The sequence below is a fragment of the Dasypus novemcinctus genome, chromosome 21, assembly GCF_030445035.2.
Source record: "Dasypus novemcinctus isolate mDasNov1 chromosome 21, mDasNov1.1.hap2, whole genome shotgun sequence".
NCBI lineage: Eukaryota > Metazoa > Chordata > Mammalia > Cingulata > Dasypodidae > Dasypus > Dasypus novemcinctus.
The window spans coordinates 59,068,983-59,096,675 of record NC_080693.1 but is presented as its reverse complement, the minus strand read 5'-3'; the positions used below and the strand labels follow the sequence as shown (position 1 = coordinate 59,096,675).

The 27,693-nt window shown below is 38.8% G+C and overlaps 1 protein-coding gene and 1 non-coding gene across 2 annotated transcripts in view; both read left to right on the top strand.

The window, feature by feature from the left end:
• Nucleotides 1-27,693, top strand: part of IKZF3 (IKAROS family zinc finger 3) — a 111,905-nt gene that overhangs the window by 51,709 nt on the left and 32,503 nt on the right. The gene's annotated exons all lie outside the window — the stretch shown is intronic.
• Nucleotides 14,218-14,320, top strand: LOC111761992 (U6 spliceosomal RNA). Its single transcript, XR_002795212.1, has one exon. It is a non-coding gene; the product is annotated as a U6 spliceosomal RNA (small nuclear RNA).

Here is a 27,693-nt window from a genome sequence, read left to right as displayed (position 1 = left end):
AAAATATTACATCTCTCAAGCCCAGATCAAGACCTGTCGCTCATGGGATATGAGGGTTATCTTACAAAATCAGCAGTGTTTTGCTGCAGAAGTCACTCACAGGGGATTTCTGTAAGTACTTTCTACTGTGTCAAATGGGTAAATGCTGTTAGTGATAAAACCAAAATCCCTGTCCTTGAAATTTTTTTTTGACAACAAAAAAAAACACCTCTGGATTTTTTTTTAAAACAAGCAGTGTAGTCCAGTGAACTGAAAGGAACATATAGGAAGATGTTTGGCATCTGCAAAAGAGGAATGAACGGCTGTAACCGTTACAGAAAATGGTCTACCCACTGTCCATAGTAGAACCTCTGGAGATTCTTCTCCCTTCCTTTTGATTTTTATCTGTGGAACAATAGTATTGGTGTCTCCTCGGAGTGGAAGTAAAAGAGGTTGAAATGAAATTTAATACAGTTGTATTAACAGTATGCATGAAACACCCATATATGCCCATTAACCCTTAGCATTTGCTCTTTCCAAGTGAATTCAGCTGCTCAAACCAATTTGGTGCCAGGCACCGTGACCCGGATCATCGTGGACCTTGGTGCAGTTTGGTACCATGGGAAGGCACTCTGCAGAGGACTGAGAGGAGTGCCAGTGGAGTGCTGGAGCTAGCTCATAGTCACTTGTTAAATTTCTAGAAGTTCTGTGAGCTGGCTGATTTCACATTGGTAGCTGGAAATTGGCCATCTTGTGTGTGTATATACCACTGAAAGTGGTAGATGCTACAAATGATCCCATCCCACCACACTGAGATGGTTGTTAAACATTTACCAGCACACCGCTGGCCTAAGGACTGAATGAAATTCAGCTCTTGCTTACTAGGTGGACTTTTCCTTTTGTGATTTGTCAGCACAAAGGGGACTTCGTTGTAATTTGCACAAAGGAGAATACTGATTGGTGAGAACAACACATGAGATCCCTCTACAACACAGTAGGTAGGATCCCAAAATTTTACCTTGTAAATATGGGAGACACTTTGTTGTAAAGTTAATGAAATTTAGTATGTGTTCGCTTGGCATATATTGTTAAAAACGCATAGAACAAAAAAGAAAAGAAAAACACAGAGCAACAGCAGTGAAGTTTACACGGGACACAACTGACCATTCATTAAACTGAAAATGTCTCAAATGATACTGAGATACTTCTTATCCTCCACAATAACCTATGAATTTTTTACCTGATCCTCTTTGAGAATGGGAGAGGGGTGAACAAATGGAGGCAATGGGCAATCCTGTTATATCCTTATTTGTACATACTGCACTTTATTATTACTGTACTTTATTGTCCCCCAGAGATGATGACAGAGACGACATAGAGTCTTGTTCTTCTTTTATGCCAGAGTTCTGGGCATATAGAAAATGCTCAGTATCCATTTTCCTTTCCATCTTACCAACCATTCATTTCCTGCATTGTTCACAAAATGATTTATGGGCCCTCACAAAATAATTGTTGGTTAAGTAAAGTGATGCATGGAAGCTAAGTACATTTTGGCAATGAGTTATTTTGTAGCCTTACTCTTCAAACTAAAGCATGAGAAGACTTTCCAAGGATTATGTGGCTGTATGTAATTTAAGAGAATCAATTTCCAGGTCCTCGACTTCATTATGTTCTATATTCTAAAACTTATTGGCCTTAAAAGACTCCTGAAGTGGACGTTTTTTTTTTTTTTATCATCTCTCTCACTATCATCCTTCTCTACATTATAAAAGAAAGGCACATCTCTCACCCAGTCCAGATAGTACTTTAGATCTTACTTTTTTTGCCCTAAGGTATAAATACATCCAGGATGCCAAACTAAAGATCAATTAGCTAATGTCTTTGATCAACCTTTAATAAATGCTTATTTCCATCCATCTCATTAAGAGATGCATTTCCAATAAAATTTACTTTTTATATTTAATACTAAGATTATAATATACCAATATTGTTTTAATTGATTCTATGCTGATAATTGTAATGATAACTCAATCCAGAAGGAATTTTTTTAACACATAGCACTTCATAGTAAAATGTAAAATACATGTTTTTTGTTACAGAGAAATATAGGAAGAGCAATAGAAGACTTCCAAGTATAAAAAAGTAGTACCTTAGTATAAAATTTTATGGGAGTAGTGAAATGGAAATAGGAGTTCAAGCAGAAAATTTCTGACTTTAAAAGAAATTTGTTTATGTATTTTTAAATTTTTTATTTATTTTTAGGAGGTACTGGGGATTGAACCCAGGACCTCATACATGTGAAGCAGAAACTCAACCACTGAGCTACACCCGCTCCCCTTGTTTATTTATTTTATTTTAGTTTTTAATATTTTATTCCCCCCATCATTGCTCCCTCATGTTTGCTCTTTGTTTTTGTTCATTGTGTACACTCATCTGCTCTTTTTTTTTTGCTCAGTCTGCTAGTTGTTTTTTTTTAAGATTTATTTTATTTATTTCTCCCCTCCCACCCCCGTTGTTTGCACTCACTGTCTGCTGTCTCTCTGTGTCTGTTCACTTTGTGCACTCTGTGTCTGCTTTTCTTTTTATGAGGCACTACCATGTGGTAGGCAGGCGCCCAACTGCTTGCGCCACCTCTGCTCCCTGCTTTTTGTGTCACCTTGTTGCACCAGCCCATCATGTCAGCTTACTGTCTTGCTTGTCTTCTTTAGGAGGCACTTGGGAACTGAGCCAGGACCTGCCATATGGGAGGCAGTCACTCAACTGCTTGAGCCATATCTGCTCCCTTGTTTATGTATTTTTAAATATATGATGGAGTAAATCAGATCACTGATATGTATATTCCATTAGATATATTTGAAAGGGTTTAGCCAACAGTTTTAAAATGCCATTTATGTTTTTGTTTTAAAATATTTAAACTTATAACAAAAAAGTGTAGATGTCAATTTAATGTCTACTTAATATCCACAATGTATAAGCAGGAAACAGTTTTAAAAAATTCCTTTGGGAGTACTTAAAGCAAAAAGTTTGAATGTCAACCACTGCTATAATAAAATTTGCAGGGTATAGCACAGAGGTGCCATCAGTTTAAGCCTGAGCCTTAAACTTGATTAAAGGCTTAATGCAAAGTGTTCTATTTTTTTTTAATCTAGGTGAATTTTTCATAAAATTAACTATTTTAAAGTGAACAATTCAAGGGTATTTAGAATGTTCACAATGTGGTACAAACACCACCTCTATGTAATGCCAAAATATTGTCACCACCCTGAAAGAAAACCTCATACTCATTAAGTAGTTACTCCCAATTCTCCCCTCTCCAGCCCCTGGCACCACCAATCTACTTTCTGTCTCTGTAGATTTACTTATTCTGGATATTTTATATGAACGAAATCCTATAATATATGACCTTTTGTGTCTGGCTTATTTCCAACCTAGCACAATGTTTTTGAGATTCATTCATGTTGTAGCATGTATTAGAACTTAATTCCTATTTATAGCTGAATGATATTCCATTGTCTGTGTCTATTTTGATGAAGTCAAATTTAACTATACTATAAATCTTTTGTCATATCTAAAAATTCATTACTAAATCCAACTTCATGAAGATTTTTTGTTATCTTCTATGAGTTTTATGGTTTTAGCTCTTATATTTAGGACCTTGTTTTGTTTTCAGTTAATTTTTTATTGTGGCATGAGGTTGGGATCCAACTTCGTTCTTTTTTGTGTGGACGGCTGGTTTTCCTAGCACTGTTGAAGAGACTCTTCTTTCCCTATTGCATGTACTTGGCACCCTTGTTGAAATTCAGTTGGCCATAAATGTGTGGGTCTATTTTCTAGAATTTCAATTCTATGCCATTGATCTATATGTCTACCTTTATGCCAGGATCACACTGTTGTAGCTTTGTAGTAATTTTTAAAATTGGGGAGTGTGAGTCCTCCAAATTTATTCTTTGTTTTCATAATTGTTTTTTTCTATGCAGAGCACCTTGAAATTCCATATGAATTTGAGGATTGGCTTTTCCATTCTGCAGAATATGTTGTCTGCTATTACAGATTTACTTCATCCTTTATGATTTGAATGTCTTTTATTTATTTCTCTTGTGTAATTACTCTGGCTAGAACTTCTAGTACAATTTTGAATAGTAGTCGTAAAAGTGGGCATCTTTGTCTTGTTTTGATCTTAGGAGGAAAGCTTTCAAAGTCTTTCACCTGTGAAAGGTAGCTGTGGGTTTTTCATAAATGGCCCTTATCATGTTGAAGTTTTCTTTTATTCCTGGTTTTTAAAATGTTTTAATCAAGAAAGAATTTTGAATTTTTTCAAATGCCTTTTCTGCATGTGTTGAGATGATCATGTGCTTTTTCTTTTCATAGTATTAATGTGTATATTATATTGATTTTGTATGTTGAACTATCCTTATACTCCTGAAATAAATCCCACTTGGTTACAGTGTATAATCCTTTTAATACGCTTTTGGATTTGATTTGCTAGGATATTACTGAGGATTTGTGCATCTGTAGTCATAAGGGAAACTGGTCCATAATTTTCTTTCCTTGTGCTGTCTTTATCTGTCTTTGGAATCAACTTAATACTGGCCTCACTGAATGAGTTAGGAAGTGTTCCCTCCACTTCAATATTTTGGAAGATTTTCAGAAGGATTGATATTAAGTTATCTTTAAATGTTTGGTAGAATTTACCAGTGAAGTCATCTGGTCCTGGACACTTCTTTCTTGGGAGGTTTTCTTTGTTTGTTGTTTATTTTGCTAGACAATCCTATTATGACTTTTATCTTTCTTTTTATCTTTCCTTTTTATCTTTTTTTTTTAAAAAAGATACATAGATCACACAAAATGTTACATTAAAAAAATATACGAGGAAAGCGGATTTGGCCCAACAGATAGGGCATCCGCCAACCACATGCAAGGTGCAAGGTTCAAACCCAGGGCCTCCTGACCCATGTGATGATCTGTCCCACACGCAGTGCTGATGCGCGCAAGGAGTGCCATACCATGCAGGGGTGTCCCCTGCATAGGGGAGCCCCACGCGCAAGGAGTGCGCCCCGTAAGCGTGAAAGAAGTGCAGCCTGCCCAGGAGTGGTGCAGCACACATGGAGAGCTGACTCAGCCAGGTGACGTAACAAAAAGAGACACAGATTCTGGGTGCCGCTGACAAGAATACAAGCAGACCCAGAAAAACACACAGAGAATGGACACAGAGAGCAGACAACTGGGGGAGAGGAGGGCAGGGAAGGGAAGAGAAATAAAAAATAAATCTTAAGAAAAAAAAATATATATATATGAGGTTCCCATATACCCCATTCCCCACACCCCACTCCTCCTACATCTACAACTTCTTTCATTAGTGTGGTACAGTCATTGCGTTTGATGAATACATTTTGGAGCACTGCTACACAGCATGGATTATAGTTTATGTTATAGTTTACACTCTCTCCCAGGCCATTCAGTGAGTTATAGCAGAATATATAATGTCCTGCATCTGTCCCTGCAATATCATTCAGATAACTCCAAGTCCCAAAATGCCCCCATATCACACCTCTTTTTCCCTTTCCCTGCCTTCAGCTACTCCCATGGCCACTGTCTCCACATCAATGATATAATTTCTTCCATTGCTAGAGTCACAATAGTTCTATAGTAGAATATAGTAATCCACTCTAATCCAGTCTTTGTACTTGTTATAGACCTGTTGAAATTTTGTATTTCTTCTTGAGTCTGTTTAGGTAATTTGTGTCTTCCTAGGAATTTGGCCCTTTTGTCTAGAATACCTAATTTGTTGATGTATAATTGTTCATAGTATTTGCTTATAATCTTTTATTTCTGTAATATCAGTAGTTATGCCTCACTTCCATTTCTGACTTTAGTTATTCATGCCTTTTCTCTTTATTCCTTTGGCAGTCTAACAAAAGGTTTGTCAACTTTATTGATCTTTAGTTTTGTTGGTTCTCTCAATTGTTTTTTCTATTCAATTTCATTTCTCTCTAATCTTAATTATTGCCTTTCTTCTGCTTATTTTGGGTTTAGTTTGCCCTTCTTTTTATAGTTCCTCAAGATGTGAAAGTGTTAGGTGATTGATTTGAGATCTTTCTTCTTTTTTAATATAGGCATTTATAGGTATACATTTCCTTTTTTTTTTCCTTAAGATTTATTTATTTATTCAATTCTCTCCCCTTCCCCCCCCCCACCCCAGTTGTCTGTTCTCTGTGTCTATTCGCTGTGTCTTCTTCTTTGTCTGCTTCTGTTGTCAGTGGCACGGTAATCTGTATTTCTTTTTGTTGCGTCATCTTGCTGTGTCAGCTCTCCGTGTGTGCAGCACCATTCCTGGGCAGGCTGCACTTTCTTTCACGCTGGGCGGCTCTCCTTATGGGGCGCACTTCTTGCGTGTGGGGCTCCGCTACGTGGGGGATACCCCTGCGTGGCAGGGCACTCCTTGCGCGCATCAACACTGATCATGGGCCAGCTGCACACGGGTCAAGGAGGCCCAGGCTTTGAACTGTGGACCTCCCATGTGGTAGACGGACGCCCTAACCACTGGGCCAAGTCCGCTGCCTACGTTTCCTTTTGAGCAATGCCTTTTCTGTATCCCATAAGTTTTGTTATGTTTTGTTTTCATTTTCATTCATCTCTAAGTATTTCCTAATTTCCCTTGTGACTTCTTCTTTAACCCATCAGTTATTTAATAGTTTGTCATTTAATTTCCACATATTTATGAATTTCCCATTTTTCTTATGTTACTGATTTCTAGCATCATTCCACTGTGGTTGGAAAAGATACTTTATGTGAGTTCAATTTTTTTAAAATGTCTTGAGGTTTTGTTTTATGCCCTAGCATATAGTCTATCCCTGGATAATGTTCTGTGTACACTTGAAAAAGAGTTTGTTCTTTTCTTTGTTAGATGGAGTGTTTCATATATATCTGTAAGCTCTATTTAGTTTATAATGTTGTTTATGATGTCTATTTCCTTATTGACCTTCTGTCTAGAAGTTCTATCCAGTACTGAAAGTGATGTATTGAAGTCTCCAACAATTATTGTAAAACTGTTTCTCCTTTCAATTGTGTAAATGTTCACTGCGTATATTTTTGGGCTCTATTGTTAAGTCTGCTTATAAAAGATATCTTGATGAATTGATGAATTGACCTTTTTCAATATATAACATCCTTCTTGTCTCCTTTAATAAGTTTTTTTTTTTTAAGATTTACTTTATTTATTCATCCCCAACCCTCTCATTTCCTGGGCTCACTGTCCACTCTCTGTGCCCATTTGTTCTATGCTCTGTTTGCTCGTCCTCTCTTTAGGAGGCACCGGGAACCAAACAAAGGACCCCCCACGTGGGAGAGAGACGCTCATTTGCTTGAGCCACCTCAGCTCCCTGGTCTGCTGCATCTCCCACTGTCCCCTCTCCTTGTGTTTCCCGGCTGCATCATCCTACCATGTCAGCTCACTGTGCCTGCCTGCTGCACCAGTGTATCTTCTCCAGGAGGCACCAGGAACTGAACCCAGGACCTCCTGTGTGGTAGGCGGGAGCTCAACTGTTTGAGCCACATCCACTTCCCTCCTTAATAGTTTTTGACTTAAAGTATATTTTGTCTAATATTAGTATAACCACCCCAGCCCTATTTTAACCATTATTTTCATGGAATATTTTTTTCATCCTTTCACGTTCAGTCTTACTTGTATCTTTCAATTTAAGGTAAATCTTTTATAAACAAAATATAGTTGGATTGCATTTTTTAAAAAATCTAGTCTGCTAATCTCTGCCTTTTGAATGGGGAATTTAATTCATTTATATTTAAAGTAATTACTGATCAGTAATTACTGCTGCCATTTTGCTATTTCTTTTCTAATATACTTTTTTTTGACACTCATGTCATTGGTTACTTCTTTCTTTTGTGTTTAATTAATTTTTATAGTAAATGTACCATTTTGATTCCCTCATTTCCTTTTATATATATTTATTAGATGTTTTCTTGGTGGTTGCCATGGAGACAATTAAGAGCATCCTAAATTTATAATACTTTAGTTTGAACTGATACCAACTTAGCTTTAATAGCATACAAAAACTCTGCTCCTGTACAGCTCCATCACCTCCGTTTTTATTGTCACAAAGTTCTCATTAATATATATTTGTAATTATTGTTTAAGCGTTTGTCTTTTAAGTCATGTAGGAAATAAAAAGAGAGGATATAAACTAAAATTAAAATAATATGGGCTTTTATATTTCCTGTGTAGTTACCTTTACCAGAGTTCTTTATTTCTTCATATGGCTTCAGATTACTTGCTAGTGTCCTTTTATTTCATCTTGAAGGACTACCTTTAACATTTCTTGTAGGGAAGGTATACCAGCAACAAACTCCCTCAGATTTTATTGGGAATGTCATCTTGATCTCTTCATTTTTAAAGGACATTTTGACAAGTAGAGAATTCTTGATTGATGGTTTATTTCAGCACTTTAAAAATGTCATTCCACTCCCTGCTGACTTCAATGATTTTTTAAATTAATTTGTTTTTAATTTATTGAAATATATCACTCATACATAAACAATAAATGTATGACAGTTGCAAAATTACAAAACAAACATATATAACATCAAACAAGCATATATAACATCTCACCCTATCACCAATAACTTGCATTGTTTTTAAACCTTTTTAACTAATGATTAAAGAGCATTGTCAAAATATTACTACTAAACAATTTTTCCCCTAACCAATCAAATTATTATCTTTATATCATTTATATATGAACATACATAAACAATTAAGTGTATAGTAAAAATTGTGAACCTGCAAAGCAAACATGCATAACATCACACAGGGGTCCCATACATCAACCCTCCACCAACACCCTGCACCATCCTGAGATGCTTGTTACAAACTATAAAAGAACACTGTCAAAATCCTACTACTAATCATAGTGCTTATCTTACATTTGGTGTGTTTCTCCCCCAATCCACCCTATTATTATTTTTTAGAAATGTTTTTTTATGACAGAAGTTGTAAACTTATAAAACAATCATGCACATGTGCAGAATTCCCAAACAACACCCTTCCATCAACACACCACATGTGGTGTGTCATTTGCTACAGATAAAATAATATCATCTGATTATTGCCATGTCCATAGTGTGCATCTGGCTGACATTTTCCACACTGCCTCAGTATCAACACAGTACATCTTTTGCATAGATGCAAGAATTTTATGTTATTACTACGAACCACAGTCCATAGGCCACTCCAACCATATTTTTCCCAAGCTTCTCCACACTCCCAACACTCCGCAGCAGTGATACACATTTATTCTAGCTAACAAAGGACACTCTTGCATCTGTACCATCAACTACAATTCTCACCCACCTCCCAGTCCACTGTGCTGTCCAGCCCTCAGACCACTCCCAAGCACCCTGTCAACCAGGATCCACATAACCAGACCACCATTCTTAGTCACATCCCTACCTACAAACCAGCTGCCACTCACTGTGTGTCACCATCCACTCCACACATCCCCATAATTCCACAGCAAAGTTAACCAAAACCTCCACATACATCAAATATCAGCAGTCCACTCAGTCCCTCTCTCATCCTCTCCAGAAATCAACCACCCACCACCAGGTCCCGAAAATATCCTCCAACAATCTCCTCTGGAAGCTTCACGGCTCCCGCCTCTATCCTTAGTTCCCCAAACCATTTTGAGTTAGTTTTTGGAGAAGGTGTGAGATAGGGGTCCTCTTTCCTTCTTTCAGCTATGGATGTCTAATTCTTTCACCACCATTTGTTGAATGAATTGTTCTGCCTGAGCTTTGTCAGTTTGACAGGCTAGTCAAAAATCACTTGACTATACCTGTGAGGGTCTGTTTCTAAACCATAAATTTGGTTCCATTTGATCTATTGTGTCTGTCTTTAGGCCAGTACCATGTTGTTTTTACCACTATAGTAGGTATTATGATTTAAAGTCTGGAGATGAGGGTTCACTTTTCCTTTTTATGGTGTTTCTGGCTATTCAGGACTCCTTACCCCTCCAAACAAATTTAATGATTGTGTTTTCAATTTTTTCTTTAATGCTGGTGGAATTTTTATCAGGACTGCACCAAATCTGTATATCAACCTGAGTAGAACGAACATCCTAATGATATCTAGTCCTTCAATCCATGAGCATGGAAAGTTCCTCCAGTTACTTAGGGCTTTTTAAAATTATTTCAACATTGAGTTGCAGTTTCCTGAATACAAGTGCTTCACACTTTTGGCTAAGCCCATTCCTGACCACCTGAGTTTTATCCGTGACATTCCACCCTCACCACTCTTTTGACACTCCTAGCCACCCCCACTGATATAATTCTCACCTCCAGACTCCCCTCCAGACCCCCCCCGCCCTTTCTTTTCAGGCTCCAGCACACCCCATAGCACCCCCTGAAAATCCAGTCTCCTGCCCAGAAACTTCCCCAGTTTCTGTTTATCTGTCAGTATTCTAATTTCGCCCTCATTTTTGAAAGACAGTCTTGCTAGATATAAGATTCTTGGCTAGAAGTTTTTCTCTTGTGCTGTTTTAAATATATCAGACCACTGTCTTTTTGCCTCCATGGTTTCTGGTGAGAAATCAGCACTTAATGTTATTGGATATCCTTTATATGTTATGCATTGCTTTTCTCTTGCTGCTCTCAGAATTCTCTCTTTGTCTTTGGACTTTGACATTCTGATGAGCATGTGTCCTGGAGTTGGTCTATTTGGATTTTTTCAGATGGGAGTACGTTGTACTTCTTGGACAGGAATATCTATGTCCTTCAATAGGGTTGGGGAATGTTCTACCATTATTTCTTCAAATATTCCTTCTGCCCCCTTTCCCTTCTCTTCTCCTTCTGGGACACCCATGACACGTATATTTGCATGCCTTTTGCTGTCATTTAGTTCCCTGAGACCTTGTTCCGTTTTTTCCATTCTTTTCTTCATCCGTTCTTTTGTATGCTCACTTTCAGAGGCCATTTCTTCAAGCTCACCAATCCTTTCTTCTGCCTCCTCAAATCTACTATTATATGATTCCAATGTTTTTTAAAATTTCATTTGTTATACCTTTCGTTCCCATAAGATCAGCTATTTTTCTATGTATACTTTCAAATTCTTCTTCTGCTCATCCAGTGTCTTCTTAATATCCTTAATGTCTTTAGCCATTTCATTGAATTTATAAGGAGATTTGTTTGAACATCTATAATTAGTTGTCTCAATTCCTTTATGTCATCTGGAGGCTTATCTTGTTCCTTTAACTGGGCCATAACTTCCTGTTTCTTGGTGTGGATTGTAATTTTTTGTTGGTGTCTTCACATCTGGCTTACTAGAGTATTTTTTTCTGGGTGCAGTTTTTCTCTCTAGTTTTGGCTTCCTACCCTTTCTCCCTTGTTGGTTATGCAGTAGGAGCCAAGCATGTAGTTGGTGCTGTAAGCTGTGGAGACTCAAGCTGCTCACATTGCCCCAGGGACCAGTGAAACTTCTTCCAACTGTCTCCCTTGCCAGGGGAGGGACAGAGTCCCAGCTCTGTGGAATAAACCATGTGCAGGCCTAGACTGTAGTTACCCAGAAAGACTGATGAAGCTTCACATCTCTTTCTCCCCTACCTGGAGCAGGGATGGAGCTGTAGGTGTGGGCAGCAATCTTTGCAGTTCAGGTCCTAAGATGACTGCAATTGCCCTGGTAGAATTCTGATTTTCAGTCTATGCCAACCGAAGTTCCCTGCAGTTATCTGTATAAGCTGGTGCAGGGCTCCTCAGCCTCCTCCCCACCAGAGGCAGGATTGAAGCGTAGGCAGACTGCAGGCTGATTTGCATGAAAGAAACTGTCAGCCTGGCTTCCCTTGAGATTAGGGGCAGAGTCAGAATGGTGGCTACTGGCCTCTTTCTGACTTGGGCTGGTTCTCATCCCATCTGTTCCCAGAGTTATCTCTTAACCTGCCAAGTCTCCCAATCAGTAGCTGAAATCAGTATCCAGCCGTCTCCTCCTCCCCTGTTTCTGGGAAATGGAGCTTCCAATTCCCATCACAAAGCAGCTCCTGAGGTGACTCATGCCTCCAGAGCAGGATGATCACTGGCCTCTGCAGCTTGGCTGGTTATTTCCCGGAGAGGTTGGCTCAGGTCCCCGTAGCTTCCTCCCTGCTGGAGGTGGCACTGGGGCCTAGGCTAGAGCTGCAATCTGACCTGGATGGGAAGAAACCGGTCCCCACCAGCACTGGGAGTCTCAGTCCATCCCGCTTCCCCTCATGCCAGGCACAGAGTTAAAATGGCAGTTCCTGGTCTCTTTCTGATCTGGACAGGCTCAAACCTTAGCTGTTCTCAGGATCATACTGTAACCCACTGAATTTCCTTATCATAGCTGAAATTGGTGCCCAACCGTCTCTTCCTCCCCTGTTTTGGGGAAGGGGAGCTTTCAATTCCAGCCTTGGAACAGCTCCTGAGGCAGCTTGTGCCTCCCGTGAGGGATGGGCACTGGCCTCCAGGGCATGGAGCCTCTACTTAAGAATCTTCTATGCAGATGGGCATCCTCCTTCTTCCACTCCTTCAAAGACATTGCAGGGTGCTCGTCTGGTCTCCTGGAGCCCCCAAACAGATGCTTCAGCTAGCTCCAGAGAGTTCTGGGTGTTTGCTAACTGCCCTATAGCAGGAACTGACTCTAGGAGCTCTTTAATCTGCCACCATCTTGCTGGTTCTTTGACTTAAATGGTTTTGATGAGAAATCTACTATTAATATTAATCTCATTGAGGATCCTCCGTATGTGACAAATTGCTTCTTGCTACTTTCTTTTTTCTTTTTTTTTTTTAAAGATTTATTTATTTATTTAATTCCCCCCCCCTCCCCCGGTCGTCTGTTCTCTGTGTCTATTTGCTGCGTCTTGTTTCTTTGTCCGCTTCTGTTGTCGTCAGCGGCACGGGAAGTGTGGGTGGCGCCATTCCTGGGCAGGCTGCACTTTCTTTCGTGCTGGGCGGCTCTCCTTACGGGGCGCACTCCTTGCACGTGGGGCTCCCCTATGCGGGGGACACCCCTGCGTGGCAGGGCACTCCTTGCGCGCATCAGCACTGCGTGTGGGCCAGCTCCACACAGGTCAAGGAGGCCCGGGGTTTGAACCGCGAACCTCCCATGTGGTAGACGGACGCCCTAACCACTGGGCCAATTCCGCTTTCCACTTTTTGCTACTTTCAAGATTTCCTCTGTCCTTGGCTTTTAACAATTTTGTTATAATGTATCTCTGTGTGGAGCTCTTTTCTGTCTTTTTTCTTTCTTAGATTTCAATTGAGCCTCTTGCATGTGTAGATTATGTCTTTATCAAAATTTGGGAAGTTCTTGCCTATTATTTCTTCAGTTCTTCTTTTTGCCCCTTTCTCTCCTCTCTTTCTGAGATTTCTGTTATGAATATTTTGATATGCCTGCGACTCACAGGTCTCTTAGGCTCTCTGTTCATTTTCCTTCATTCTTTTTTCTTCTCCAACTGGATAATTTTAACTGACCTATTTTCAAGTTCACTGATTCTTTCTTCTACCTGCTCAACTCTGCTATTGAAACCCTCTAGTGAGTTTTCATTTTAGGTATTTTACTTTTCAGCTCCAGAATTTCTGTTTGGTTCCTTCTTATAATTTGACTTTCTGTTGATATTCTCTGTTTGTTCATACACCATTTTCCTGGTTTCATATTGCTCTTTACCATGGTTCTTTTTAGCTCTTTGAGCATAATTAAGATAGTTGATTTAAAGTCTTTGCCTAATAAGTCCAATGACTGTGTTTCCTGATGGAGAATTTCTATTAATTTCTTCTGTGAATGGGCCATAATATCTTCTCTTTGCACACTTCGTAATTTTTTGTTGAAAACTGGACATTTTGCCTACTATGATGTGATAAATGTAGAAGTCAGATTCTTCCCTCTTCTCTGGGTTTTTGTTGCTTGCTATAACAGGCTGTAGCTATTTGTTGGTTTAGTGACTTTTCTAAACAATTTTTGTAAAGTCTGCACTCTTTTTTAAGTATGGTGTCTGAAGTTTCTGTTCCTTTAGCTTGTATTCAGCTAGTGTTTTGTTAGACATTTCTTGGAACACCAGGAGCCAGAGGCCTCAGGGTTTGATAAACCTACTGAAACCATGTGAAATTTTGTTTATGGGCATATATTTCTTTGGGCAAAGAGTCCATAGTATTCATACAGTTCTAAAAGAATCCTACAACCCAGAAAAGATTACTAAAATTGCTAATCTAAAGTGTATAAGAGTGCTCACTTCAGCAGCACATATACTAAAATTGGAATAATACAGAGAAGATTAGCATGACCTCTGCACAAAGATGACACACAAATTTTAATTTATTTATTTTAAATAAATAAAGTGTATAAGGTATTAAGACTTGTTGACTTTGTTTTCTTCATAATAGTTTCATATGTAATTGTCTGTGGAATTGTTGCTAACAGAAACAATTTTGGCTCATTTCTTTTTACCTATACGAATAGTATATACTAACTATGGTAAATGATGGAGTAGGTGCAATATTTTCTTTACCATTGACCTGACCCTTGTCTTAGGGTGATCTTTTCATTTTATTCCTTGCAGATTCAAAGGCATTCCTTTTTTATTTTAAACTTTGATGGGGAAAGTTGCTGGTGTTTCATCCATAGAAAAATTCTGGATGGAAATTTGGAAACCAATTAAAAAAAGGAAAGAATAGACATCATCACCCCTGACAGTGTATTATGTGGTTTCTTTCCAGCATTTAATCAGCATTCTAGCAATATGTTGATATCATATTCAGGCTGTCAGATTACATTTGGAAGTGACTAACAACACTGTACTTTTAATGCTTTGGATTTTTAAGTGTCACACACACAACAGACAAATAAAGATGTAAGAGCCAGGCCTAAAGGAGGACCCTGGTAATCCAGCCCTTGGTGTATAACCTTCAAACATCAATAAACAAGATTATCTGGATTTAATATGTGACCTTTCTCCTTCTGACTGGTAGGTCCAGATGTTTTCTCATTCAGCTGCCTGGTTGAAATCTCCTTTAACTGACTGCAGTTGGATCTAGATTTGAGGATGCAGGCAGGAATGGCACTTAAACTATATTTTGCAGTGGGTGATGCTGTCTAAATAGTAACATATGGAGACACATGGTTTAATAATTAAAAAATAATTTGTGACCTTACCCTTAATAGATTTGTTAATTTTGTCAGCTGAATAAGTAAAAATGGGGACTGTGATAGATATTTCACTATATTAGTCAGTCTGGTGGCATTAAAGGCAGTGATAAGATTTGTTAGAACCAGGCTTTTGTGCACCTGCGGCTACAGAAATAGAAATCCCAGTCATGCCTTTGTTACCCTTTGTTAGCCCTCATGGAAATTCATAGCAGCCTTAGAGAAAAGAGGAAAGGCTCTGTATTAGCTTCTCTGAAGTCATTCTAGGCTTGCAGCCATACTCCCCATCCACCAAAATTTGAACACAACTTAATGCACCTTTATTACGTTTTTCATGTGTGGAGCCCAGAACTATTACTGGCATTTTTATATGAACTCTTCTTTATTCACCATCAGTTATACAGCTTGATTTTCCTATTCTAACACTTTAGGTTATAATAGTTCTCCCTCTCAGACTGCATAGAAGAGATATTCTTTTTCTTTTTTTTTTCACAGTCCTGTGGGAGAATTAAACCCTTCCATTCCTCAGTGAACCTTCAGAGGGTTTGCCTGTGCGCATTTCTACCACTACTACCTTTGGGTCAGGGATAGTGCTCATTAATATTAATGCTTTCATAGCCTAGTAAAGCACACTAAATTATTAGGAAGAGATTGGATGTAAACAGAATAGAGTGAGACAGTATAGTCCATAAAAGCACAAAATATGGCAGAGTAATACAATTAGAAAATCTGGATTTTATGGATTTTAGCACAATTTTAGAAAGAGCAAAAATCAGTAGTTGCTTAGGCATTTATCTGAACTTGATAATAAAATAAGTATTAATTAAGCATGGAAGATGTCCTATCAGGCCAGCTCTTTTACAGTTGATTGTTTAGCCTACTTTCCTACTGCCAAATGTAATAGCAGGTGCACCTGGTGGTTTTTGTTTTTTGTTTTCTAAATTCTACTCAATTTATTCATTTTTTAAAAAAGATTACATTGAAAAAATATGAGGTCCCCATTCACCCCCACCGCCCCCCGCCCCACCACTCCCCTACAGTAACACTCTCCCCTATCATCATGACATATCCATTGCATCTGGTGAGTACATCGCTGCACCCTATGGCCTGTGGTCCACACCATAGCCCACACTCTCCCATGGTGTTTCTTTTAAGCCAGTTACTTTTATTCATTTCCTTGTAAAGGGCATGAAATCAGTTTTACAAGAACAAAAGGAGTTAAAGATATCCTTATGAGGATTTGTCTTCTGGGATTAATCATAGGTCAGAAGCTAAACTTGTCAACAATTGGTGAATGGACAGCTAAATTCTTCCTTCTGAGATGGAATCATGATCAAGATAGCTAACTATCAATTATTTTTTATCCTTATAGATTTCTTCTTTTTTAAAAAACAGCTTTAGTGTGGTATAATTTACATACACTTAAGTTTCAATTTGGGAATGTTTAGTAAATTTAGAGTTCTGCAATCACCAGCCATGTTTTAGAATATTCCCATCACCCAAAAAAGATTTCTTGTGCCTGCTTGCAGTCATTCCGCATTCTTGCTCCCAGCCTCAGACAGACACTAATCTGACCTCTGTCTCTATGGATTTTCCTCTTCTGGACATCTCATGTAAATAGAGTCATACCATATGAAGTCTTTTGCCTCTCATTTCTTTCACTTAGCATAATATTTTTAAGGTTCATACATGTTGCTTGTATCAGTAGTTTCTTCCTTTTCATGACTACATAATGTTCTGTTGTCTGGGTATACTACATTTTGTTTATTCACCAGTGGATGGATATCAAGATTGTTTCCACATTTTCAGCTCTTAATAGCTGCTATGAACAATTGTGTTTAAGTCTTTGCGTGGACATATGTTTTTGTTTCTTTTAAGTAGCTACCTAGAAGAAGTATTGCTAGGTTGTATGGTAAATTTATGCTTATCTTTATAAGAAATTGCCTATATTTGTTATCAATTGCTGTGTAACAAATTACCCCAAACCTCAGTGGCTTAAAACAACACAAATATATTATCTCAGGAATGTAGACACAGATCATCTGGGTCCTCTATTCCAGAGTCTCTCACAAGGCTGCAATCAAGATGTTGGCCTGGACTGTGGTGTGGTCTCATCTGAAGGCCCAACTGGGGAAGGATCATCTTCCAAACTCATGTGGTTGTTTTTAGGATTTAGTTCCTTGAGGGTTGATGGGACTAAAGGCCTTGTTTCTTCATCAGAATTTGGCCAGGAGTCACCTTCAGTTCCCTGCAATGTCACTTTATCAGAGAAGCACACAGGAATCACTGGGGAGAGAGAGGGAGTGCAAACACGATGGAAATCACAGTCTTTTATAACCTAACTACAGAAGTGACCACCCATCACTTTACCATGTCCCATTAATTACAAGCACATCACTTAGGTCCAGCCCATACTCAAGGGGGGATATTGCACAAGCATGTGAATAGTAGGAGGTAGGAATCATTGGAATCATATTAGAAGGCTACCTACCACACTGCCAAACTTTCCAAAGGGCTGCACCAATTTCACATTCACACCAGCAATGTGTGAATTTTTCTGCATTCTCACCAACACTTGTTATTGTCTGTCTTTTTTATTATAGGCATTCTAATAGGTGTGGAATGGTGTATCATTGTGGTTTTAATTTGCATTTCCAACACTAACGGTGTTGAGCATCTTTTCATTTGCTTATTGGCCATTCGTATAATTTCTTTAGTGAAATGTCAATTTAAATCTTTTGCTTGTTTTTAAATTGAGTTACTTTTTTTGTAAGATATTTTCAATTCTGAGTCATGCTTTTGTTGTCATACCTAGGAAACCTTTGCCTAACCCAAGGTCCAAGTTTTAGCTCTTAGCTCTGTGGTCTATTTTGTTTTTTTTTGTTTCGTTTCATTTTGTGTTTTTTTTTTTAAGATTCCTTGCTCTTTTTTTTTAAATTATTTTTATTTTTTATTTATTTCTCTCCCCTCTCCCCACCAGTTGTTTTTTCTCTGTGTACATTCACTGTGTGTTCTTCTGTGTCTACTTGCATTCTTGTCAGTGGCATGGGGAATCTGTGTCTCTTTTTTTTGTTGCTGCATCAGCACTCCATGTGTGCAGCGCCACTCCTGGGCTGGCTGCAAGTTTTTTGCACAGGACAGCTCTCCTTATGGGGCACACTTCTTGCATGTGGGGCTCCCCTACACAGGGGATATCCCTGCGTGACACTGCACTCCTTGTGCGCATCAGCACTGCACATGGGCCAGTTCACCACGCAGGTCAGGAAGCCCTGGGTTTGAACCCTGGACCTCCCATGTGGTAGGCAGATGCTCTGTCACTTGAGCCAAATCCGCTTCCCTGTGGTCTATTTTGAGTTAATTTTTGTGAATGGTGTAAGGTAAGGATCTCAGTTCATCTTTTGGCATGTGAATATTCAAGCCCACTCTCCTACCACCTCATTGAATTGTCTCCGCACCTTTGTTGAAATCAACTAATCATAAATGTAGGCGTTTTATTTCTGAACTCTCAGTTCTATTTCACTTATCTCTATGTCCATCTTTATGACAGTACCACATTGTCTTGATTACTGTAGCTTTGTAGTAAGTTTTGAAATCAGAAAATTCTTTACATATATTCTGGATATAAGTATTTTATCAAATATGTAATTTGTAAATATTTTCTTCCAGACTGTGACTTATCTTTTCATTTTCTTAATAGTGTCTTTTGAAGCACAAACATCTTTTATTTTGGTGAAATCCACTTTATCATTATTTTAATTTATGGATATTTTCAGTTATGAGTCATGTTTTTGGTGTCATATCTAAGAAATCTTTGCTTAACCCAAGGTCATGGAGATATTATGTCTCAGCCACTATCCTAGGCCTTTATATACATTGTTGTGCTTAATTTCATTACTTTAGCAACCCTGTTAGGTGCAGATATTTTCATTGTGCAAATAGGAAAACTCACAGAAGTCAAGTGACTTAATTAGATTACACAGCTAGTTAGTACCTCTTAGGGTCTGTCTTTCTCAAAAGCCCATTTTCTTTTGTCAGAACCTCCAGAAAAAAAGGCATTTAAATATATTTCACTGGGCAAAGTAAGAGTACAATCAATATCATATTGTCCTTCTTCTGTAGTTGTCAGTAACCATTCTGATGCTATTTGAATACTGTTAGTAGAAATCTCTCTTTGTTGATGATCATTTGAATTAGTAGGAATGCATACTCCAGTTTGTTAGCTAGATTCCTTTCTAATTTTATTCTGCCAGTTATATTTCTTTCACAGTTTCTGATGGAGATAGGATTATCTTTGCTTGTATCCTTAAAGTGTATTCTTGGGCGGCTATTAAGGAGTTGTTATACTTCACCCCTAGGGATGAACATGTTCTCGTGGCATGATAGCTTATTCCTTTGTGTGCTTTTTAACTTTGTACATTAACCTAGGAGAAGTCAGTGCTGTGTTTCTTCCATATTTCTCAGTGCTCTAATTCCATTATTAAAAACCAGAGAGGGAGGAAGGAAGCAGAGAGGGAAGAAAGTCCAACTAATATGTAACAGATGGTAAATTTTATAGTATTTTGTATATTTTAATTAATTTAATGTTAAAAAGAACAAAAATCTTCTAATTCTTAATCCTTATATTCAAGGATTCCTCTTCTCTCCTGCAAGAATCCTTTATACCCTTTGGATCTATTTGGTATACCTTAAGTTAGAAATACAATATATTATTTTCCTCTGCTCTGGTCTAGTGTGCTAGCCTTAGGCAAAATTGCAATCTGTATAATTTTGTGTGCGTGTGTGTGTAATTTTTAAAAACACCTTCAACCCCAATTTTGTAGTTGAAGTAAAGAGCAGTTTTGCATTCCTTCCTTCCTTCCTTCTCTCCTTTCCTTCTATTAATTTGGTAAGTAATCACTCACTTACATGCCAAGCATTGTTTTTTGTTTTTTTTTTAAGATTTATTTTTATTTATTTAATTCCCCTCCCCTCCCCCGGTTGTCTGTTTTCTGTGTCTTTTCTCTGCGTCTTGTTTCTTTGTCCACTTCTGTTGTCGTCAGTGGCACAGGAAGTTTGGGTGGCGCCATTCCTGGGCAGGTTGCTCCCTCCTTCACGCTGGGTGGCTCTCCTTATGGGTGCACTCCTTGCGCGTGGGGCTCCCCTACGCGGGGGACACCCCTGTGTGGCACGGCACTCCTTGCACATCAGCACTGCACATGGGCCAGCTCCACACGGGTCAAGGAGGCCCGGGGCTTGAACCGAGGACCTCCCATGTGGTAGACGGATGCCCTAACCACTGGGCCAAAGTCCGTTTCCCCCAAGCATTGTTAAGGATACAAGCAGAATAATATACAGACATTAACATCAAGCAGCCACCATGTGTGTTGGGGGGAGGTGAGGGAACAGGTAATACTGTAGGAGGAGTAGATTTAGAAAGGAAAGGGATAATGAGCTAGTTTACAATGTGTTGATTACAAAACAAGTGTATGACATCCAGGAAGTCATGATTGAAAGAATCTGTCTGGGAGATTGGCAAGGAGGTCCAGGCTGGAGATGCAGATTTAGGAGTCATCAGCTAAGTGAGATAGGAATAGAACCAGGAAAGAATAGAAGCTAAAGGAAGAGGTTCAAGAAGCAGGAACTGGGAAACGGACTTGGTTCAGTGGTTAGGGCGTCCATCTACCACATGGGAGGTCCGCGGTTCAAACCCCGGGCTTCCTTGACCCGTGTGGAGCTGGCCCACATGCAGTGCTGATGCGCGCACGGAGTGCCCTGCCACGCACGGGTGTCCCCGTGTAGGGAGCCTGCCCAGGAATGGCGCCGCACACACGGAGAGCTGACACAACAAGATGACGCAACAAAAAGAGACACAGATTCCCGTGCCGCTGACAACAACAGAAGCAGACAAAGAAACAAGATGCAGCAAATAGACACAGAGAACAGACAACCAGGGTGGGGGGGAAGGGGAGAGAAATAAATAAATAAATCTTTAGGGAAAAAAAAAGGCAGGAACTGGCCAATGGCATCTTGTTCCATAGTGGTGGAGTGGGAGGAGTAGAGGCCAGATCTGCCATAAGGAAGAAGTCACCTGGAAACTGGCTGTCGCTGTGGGCTTTGGGCCCTTCTCTGGTATATCATGAGGAAAAACTACTTACTTTAGGTCAGCTTCAGAATGTTGTAGACAAATTAGAGTGCTTTGACAAATTGACTTATTACTATGTCTTCCCAGCTGGCCTGTTTATTATCTCCAAATTAGTTCAGGAGGCCCAAGTAGTTTGTTTATTCATTCAATACCTATAGCAACTGAATAGTCTGACAGGTTCTGGGGACACAAATATTAATAAAACCTGGCCCCTGCCTTAAAAATACTCCTAATCTTTGTGGGAAATAATCATATTAACTGTCAAATAATACAAGACATACAATATGTATCAGGAACTATTTGTGTACTAGATATTGAAGACATTCTCATTTCTTCCTTTACTTGTGGTCCTGAGTTTGGTATTGTGATGATCAGAATGTTTTAGCCCATTTAAAATTTTTTCTAAGAATAATATTTTAGCAAGTTTTAATTTTTTTCTTGAAGTCTGTTAAAAAAAGAACAAATATTCTACACAAGGCAATTATGAATGAAAAGAAAGTTTATAAATGAAATTTCTACCAGGTGCTTACTTTAGTCTATTTCTAGTATGTATAGGAAACATCTAACACCTCAGCCTCTTTAAATGTATTTTCTTTTTTTTTAAATATTTATTATTTTTTAAAATTTCACTCCCCTTCCCTGCCTCGCCCCCCCCCCCCCGTTGTCTGCTCTCTGTGTCCATTTGCTGTGTGTTCTTCTGTGTCTGCTTGCATCCTTGTCTCTTTTTGTTGCGTCATCTTGCTGCTTCAGCTCTCTGTGTGTGCGGCGCCACTCCTGGGCAGGCTGTTCTTTTTCACTTGGGGCGACTCTCTTTACAGGGTGCACTCCTTGTGCATGGGGCTCCCCTATGCAGAGGACACCCGCGTGGCACAGCACTCCTTGCACTCATCAGCACTGCATGTGGGCCAGCTCACCACATGGGTCAGGAGGCCTGGGTTTGAACCCTGGACCTCCCATGTGGTAGGCGGACGCTCTATCCATTGAGCCAAATCTGCTTCCCTAAATGTATTTTCATTCATTATTTTTAGTGGATCATGGTTATTTCTCAGGAATATAATTCCAAAATAATTCCAAAATAATAGGTAAAAATAACTAGTAGAAAATGTTAAATAGTTACAGTGGACAGAAATGAGACAATAAGATTTGTATACTTCTTTTTAGTTTAAAAAGAATATTCGCACATCATGTCCTTCAGTGCATAGTTATAGATAAAGAATTGTGCCTAGCCCCATAACATCTGAAAATCTTTCTTACCTCAACCAAGCAGCTGGAATTTTACCTACTGCTGATGTGTATTCTATTCCTGTTGTTAAAAATAATGAATCTCCTCGTGTTGTGATAGAGAAGCAAAAAATCGCACAGAAATTATTAAAATTAATTTCATTATTATGCCAATTAATAAGCTATTTTGATAATAAGATGAAGAGTAATGTCATTAGTGAAGTTTAGGGTGGTTCCTTTGCAACCAGTGAAGCATCATGTTTTCATGCTAAAATGCGTGAATTTGCAGTGACATGATTTACTAACTACTAGTTTAGATTTTTAAAGGGAAAATTTAAGAATAGGTTGTAATGGTAACTTAACCAAAATGAGTGTTATTTAAAATTTCACTGCTATTGAGATATTAATATTTTAGTTCTTATTAGTCTATTTTTTCCAGTTTTTTCCAAGTTTTAAAATAGGTAATTTTGAAATTACTAGATGTCTAACATTTTTAATTTTAAAAGAAGAGAATAAGGAAAACATAAAGGATCCTGTAAATCAATGACCTGAAGTTTATTTGCACTGAAGTTTTATTATTTTACCGATGAGCAAATACTAAAATTTCTCTTTATTCTTTACTTCTCAAAATATCTGTGTCTCTTTTCCTTCCTGACTTTACACATGAAAGTATCAATTAGAAAATGAAAATAACCCATAATTTCAGTGTTCTAGTTTTTAATACAAAAAGGCCATTGTGGGAAGGGAGTACAGACATTAATTTCATAAGATAAACTCTTCTGGTTAATCGGTTTGTGCTAGATTGGGTGATAGCAACAAAAACTCCATAGGCTAAATACCTACAATACATATATCTCCCATTTTGCTCTTTAGTGCTTCAAGCTACTAAATCCTATTAACAGCTGTCAAAACCTGGTAAACTATTTAGATGCTTTCACAATTTGTGTAATTGGATAGTTAGGAAATGGCATGCTAGAAAAGCCCACCCCCCTTTCTTTTAGCCTGGCTGAACATCTGTAGCATTAGGGCCTCATTATCTCTGAATTGGCTTAGCAAATCAGTGGCATCATTAAAATGCCACATTAAGATGATTAAGCTTCTTTGTTACCCAGTTGACTTTTGCATGTGCTGAGAATTTCATGGTTATGAACCCTAATCCTTGTAAAACACTTGAACAACATCACCCTTTTGTGTCTTCCCTGTTTAACAGTCTCTATCTTGTTTTGTCCCTTCTCACAATATCTCGTACAAACTTGAGGCTGTTCTTCAACTCTTTGAGTTGTATTCTGTGATCTCATAATTGAGGGTAAAAACTCAGAATCCCAAGTTTGCATTGGGAAATTCCTAGTAACAACGTGCCACACGAGACATCCAAGTTGCCCATTCTATTTGCCATCTTTGATAGGTTCTTCTTTCCAACTGATCATTTTATGTGCCAGTTTAAAAACAAACTGAGGTGCATTTGGCTGAGACTGCTATTGCCCCTGAAGGATTTAGATGTTGGAGACTTTCCAGAACCCATTGTTTTTGCACTGTCTCAGGTGAAACCAAAAATGTCTACTCTGGAGTGCAAGCCTTTCATGTGATAACCATCACCCCAGGAAATGAAACCATGTGCATCAGCCCCAGTGAGCCAAGCCTTTGTTCTCTTCAGCCTACGAAATCCTCTCTGGGGTGTGTGTTTGTGTTAGCGTGTGTCATCTTCCTAAGAGGCCTCCAAAACATAGACAAAGATGGGTGCAATTGTACCCCAGAGCAGCTCTTTCAGAAAGAAGTTTAGTTTAATCTCATTTCCTATGGGTTAAATTCAATATAGACATCTTTTTCCCCCTCTGGGATTGTACAGCAATTACTTTTACCAGCAATTTTAAGTTTGGTATCTTCTTTTCTCCACAAGTTCAGTTATAAAAAAATTCACTCAGGAAGCCTTTAATTTTTTTTATTATGAAATATACCATATTATAGATACAAAAAGAGCAAATATAATGATATGTGTAGTTTAAAGAATAATAATAAAACAAACATCCATGGACCTACCACCTGGTTTAAAAACTAAAATATTCTTAATGCCTACAATAGTCTTGATAGACTTTTTTTTTTAATTTTTTAAATTAATAGACCACAAGGAATTGATAGTCTTTTAAATGTCAATTTAAGTGTGCATCTAAGAAGCCTGATATTATAAGGAGAATGGAATTTACAAAACCAAAATGGGGGATTATTCAAATTACAAAAGATTTACAGGAAACCATGAGGCAGTTCCTTAAGTATATTCAAGTTTTGCTGCCATATCTTTAAGATTTTCTCACTTTATTAAATAGTTCAGATATTGCCACTCACTGACAACTGAGGGGCAATAAAAGATGAAAATAAACATCTCTGAATGTATAATGTAAATCAGTGGGACAATATTATTGGTTTTACATATATAGTTTTATGAACACGTTGACTATATACAGGTAAATCTGTAGGGATTAATTTCAGTAATGTTACATATAGAGCCAAAAGAGATAGGACAATGTGAACACAGAAACAGAAGACATTTTTTCTAGGTGGGGTATGTAAGGAAAACTGCATGAAAGGGGTGGCATTTAAACTGCATCTAGAAGACTGAATAGAATTTGATGGGGGAGGGCATTGTAGGTATGGGACAGAAGAACAGTTCTAGAAAACTGTCCTTACTCAGATTGCTGAAGTGTTTCTCAAACTTTGATGTGCCTAAAAGTCCTTGAGGATTCTGATTCAGTAGTTCTAGGTGACGCCTGAAAGTCTACATTTCTAAAAGCTCCCAAGGAATGCTGGTACAACTGACCGGAGGATCTCACTTTGAGTAGCAAAGTTCTAGTCTAGGGAGAAGAATAATTCAAGACAAGTGAGAAATGAGAGTACCAGGTAGGACTGGACTTTATTTTGCAAGCAAAATGAAATCATTGAAGGTTTCTGAACAAGGGTTTCAGTGCTACAGATTAATCTGGCAGTAGAATATAGTATCAAATAAAGGTTGCATACACAGTGGGCCAGGTAGGAAGCTAATGCAATGATACATTCATATACAAAGTACTTATTGGGTATAAACTTATGTAAGACACTGTGCCAAACTCTAAATCGCACTGTGTATAAGATGTACCTGGAGAGCATACTTTTTAATAATATTTCCAGTCTCTGCCCCCAGATTAGTATATCTATGGTAGGATCCTAAAATTTCTGTTTTAAAACCACAAAACTTAGGTCTTTCAGATACAGGTTGAACTGTGTTTTAGGGGATACAGAGTTTTAAAAAACTCAAACAACTGTGTATCTTCTGCCTAAAATTTAAGGTAGCTTTTCAAATCAATAGGGGAGATAAGATAAGGTTAGTTTACAAGTAACTCAGAGGAAAAGGGGACTGGTTATTTCTAGCTAGGGGCTCAGGGAAGGCATAGGGGTGGAGATGGCATATTAGTTTGGGCTTTAAAAATGTGTAGGGCCTACTCTCCCTAACCAGCATGAAGTAGCTACAGAAGAATGACCATTGCTCTTCAGCTCCCCCTTAAGATATGGATATAAACTCTCTGAGGGGGTAATTGAGGCAGGCTAGTATAGGGAAAGGGAAGACGTGGGTCACAGCTGAGGCCTGGCAGACAGCATGGCTGACAGACCTCATGGCCCTGAGACCCCGCTCAGAAACCTCCCGAGGGATCATGTGAGAACTTCGGCATGAGAATCCCATCTGGAATGAGAATCCCATTCAGAGTCAAGGAAAAGTCCCAGATACTCTCAAAAGGCCTCACCGTTGGCCCCCTGGTAACTGACAGGTGGGGCAACCTGTCAGAACCACAAATAGCTGGGGCCCCTCCCCCAACATTATGAAGGGGGAGGAGGAAAGACCTTAAAAAGGCCTGACCTGGGGTCCCATGCTCAGTCTGCAGCTTGTCTGTGGTCCCTGCCTTGGTCCATGTACTTTTTTTTTTTAAGATTTATTTTTTTATTTATTTCTCTCCCCTTCCCCCTCCCCCAAATTGTCTGCTCTCTGTCCATTCTCTGTGTGTTCTTCTTTGTCCGCTTGCATTCTTGTCAGCAGCACTGGGAATCTGTGTCTCTTTTTGTTGTGTCATCTTGCTCTGTCAGCTCTGTGTGTGTGTGGCACCGCTCCTGGGCAGGTTGAGCTTTTTTCTCACAGGGCAGCTCTCCTTGAGGGGTGCACTCCTTGCACATGGGGCTCCCTTACACAGGGGACACCCCTGCGTGGTAGGGCACTCCTTATGCGCATCAGCACTGCCTGTGGGCCAGCTCACCACATGGGTCAGGAGGCCCTGGGTTTGAACCCTGGACCTCCCATGTGGTAGGCAGATGCTCTTATCAGTTGAGCCAAAGCAACTTCCCTATGTACTTTCCTTGTTTCCTTGTTTCTTAATAAACTTTTTTGTTTTTAACAAATTACTTTTATTGATATTAATAAACTCTTTACTACCTTGCCTTAAAAAGTGTAGGATTTGGACCTGTAAAAATGTTGGGGAAAGAGAAAATAATACAAGCAAATGTGCAAAATACTTAGAAGTTGTTTAGCTTGGTTAAGGATATCTGAGTAGTTAAAATGTGCAATATTACAAAGATAGGGTCCAGATCATGACAGGCCTTTTAATTTCATTGTTTCTGAGTTCGGACTTAATTTTGTAGGCAGTGGAGACCATTGACAGATTTTGACAGGGCTATGATATGACCATCTTATTTTCTTATGATAGTTTAAGAAAAGAAATCTGGTGGTAGAGTATAGGATGAACTGGAAAGGAAAGAGAAAATTGAGGAAGAGAGAACAATATAGAGGCTGCTGCAATAGATCATGGGAAAGATAATGAGTGTCTGAAAATTTGGATAATGGGCATGCAAAATGGTGTGGAAGAGAAAGAGATTGGAGAGAGAGTACAATATAGAACCAGTGTAGGAGTGAATGTGGGGTGCAAACAAGAGGAAGAAAAGATGACTGTAAGGATTCTAACATGAGTAACTTGGAAGATATTTAGGAGACTTTTAGGAATAGAGAACTGGAAAAGGGGAGAGAGATTAACCTGGATATATGTATTGGGAATTATTCATATAAGATGCTAGTTGAAACCTTAAGAGTGGATGAAATTGCCATAGGGGAGGGGCCATAAAGGGAAAAAAAGAGGGTCAAGGGCAGTATTTAGGAGGCAGAGGTAGGAAGGAACTAGAAAAAAAGTTATCAGAAAGGTAAAGA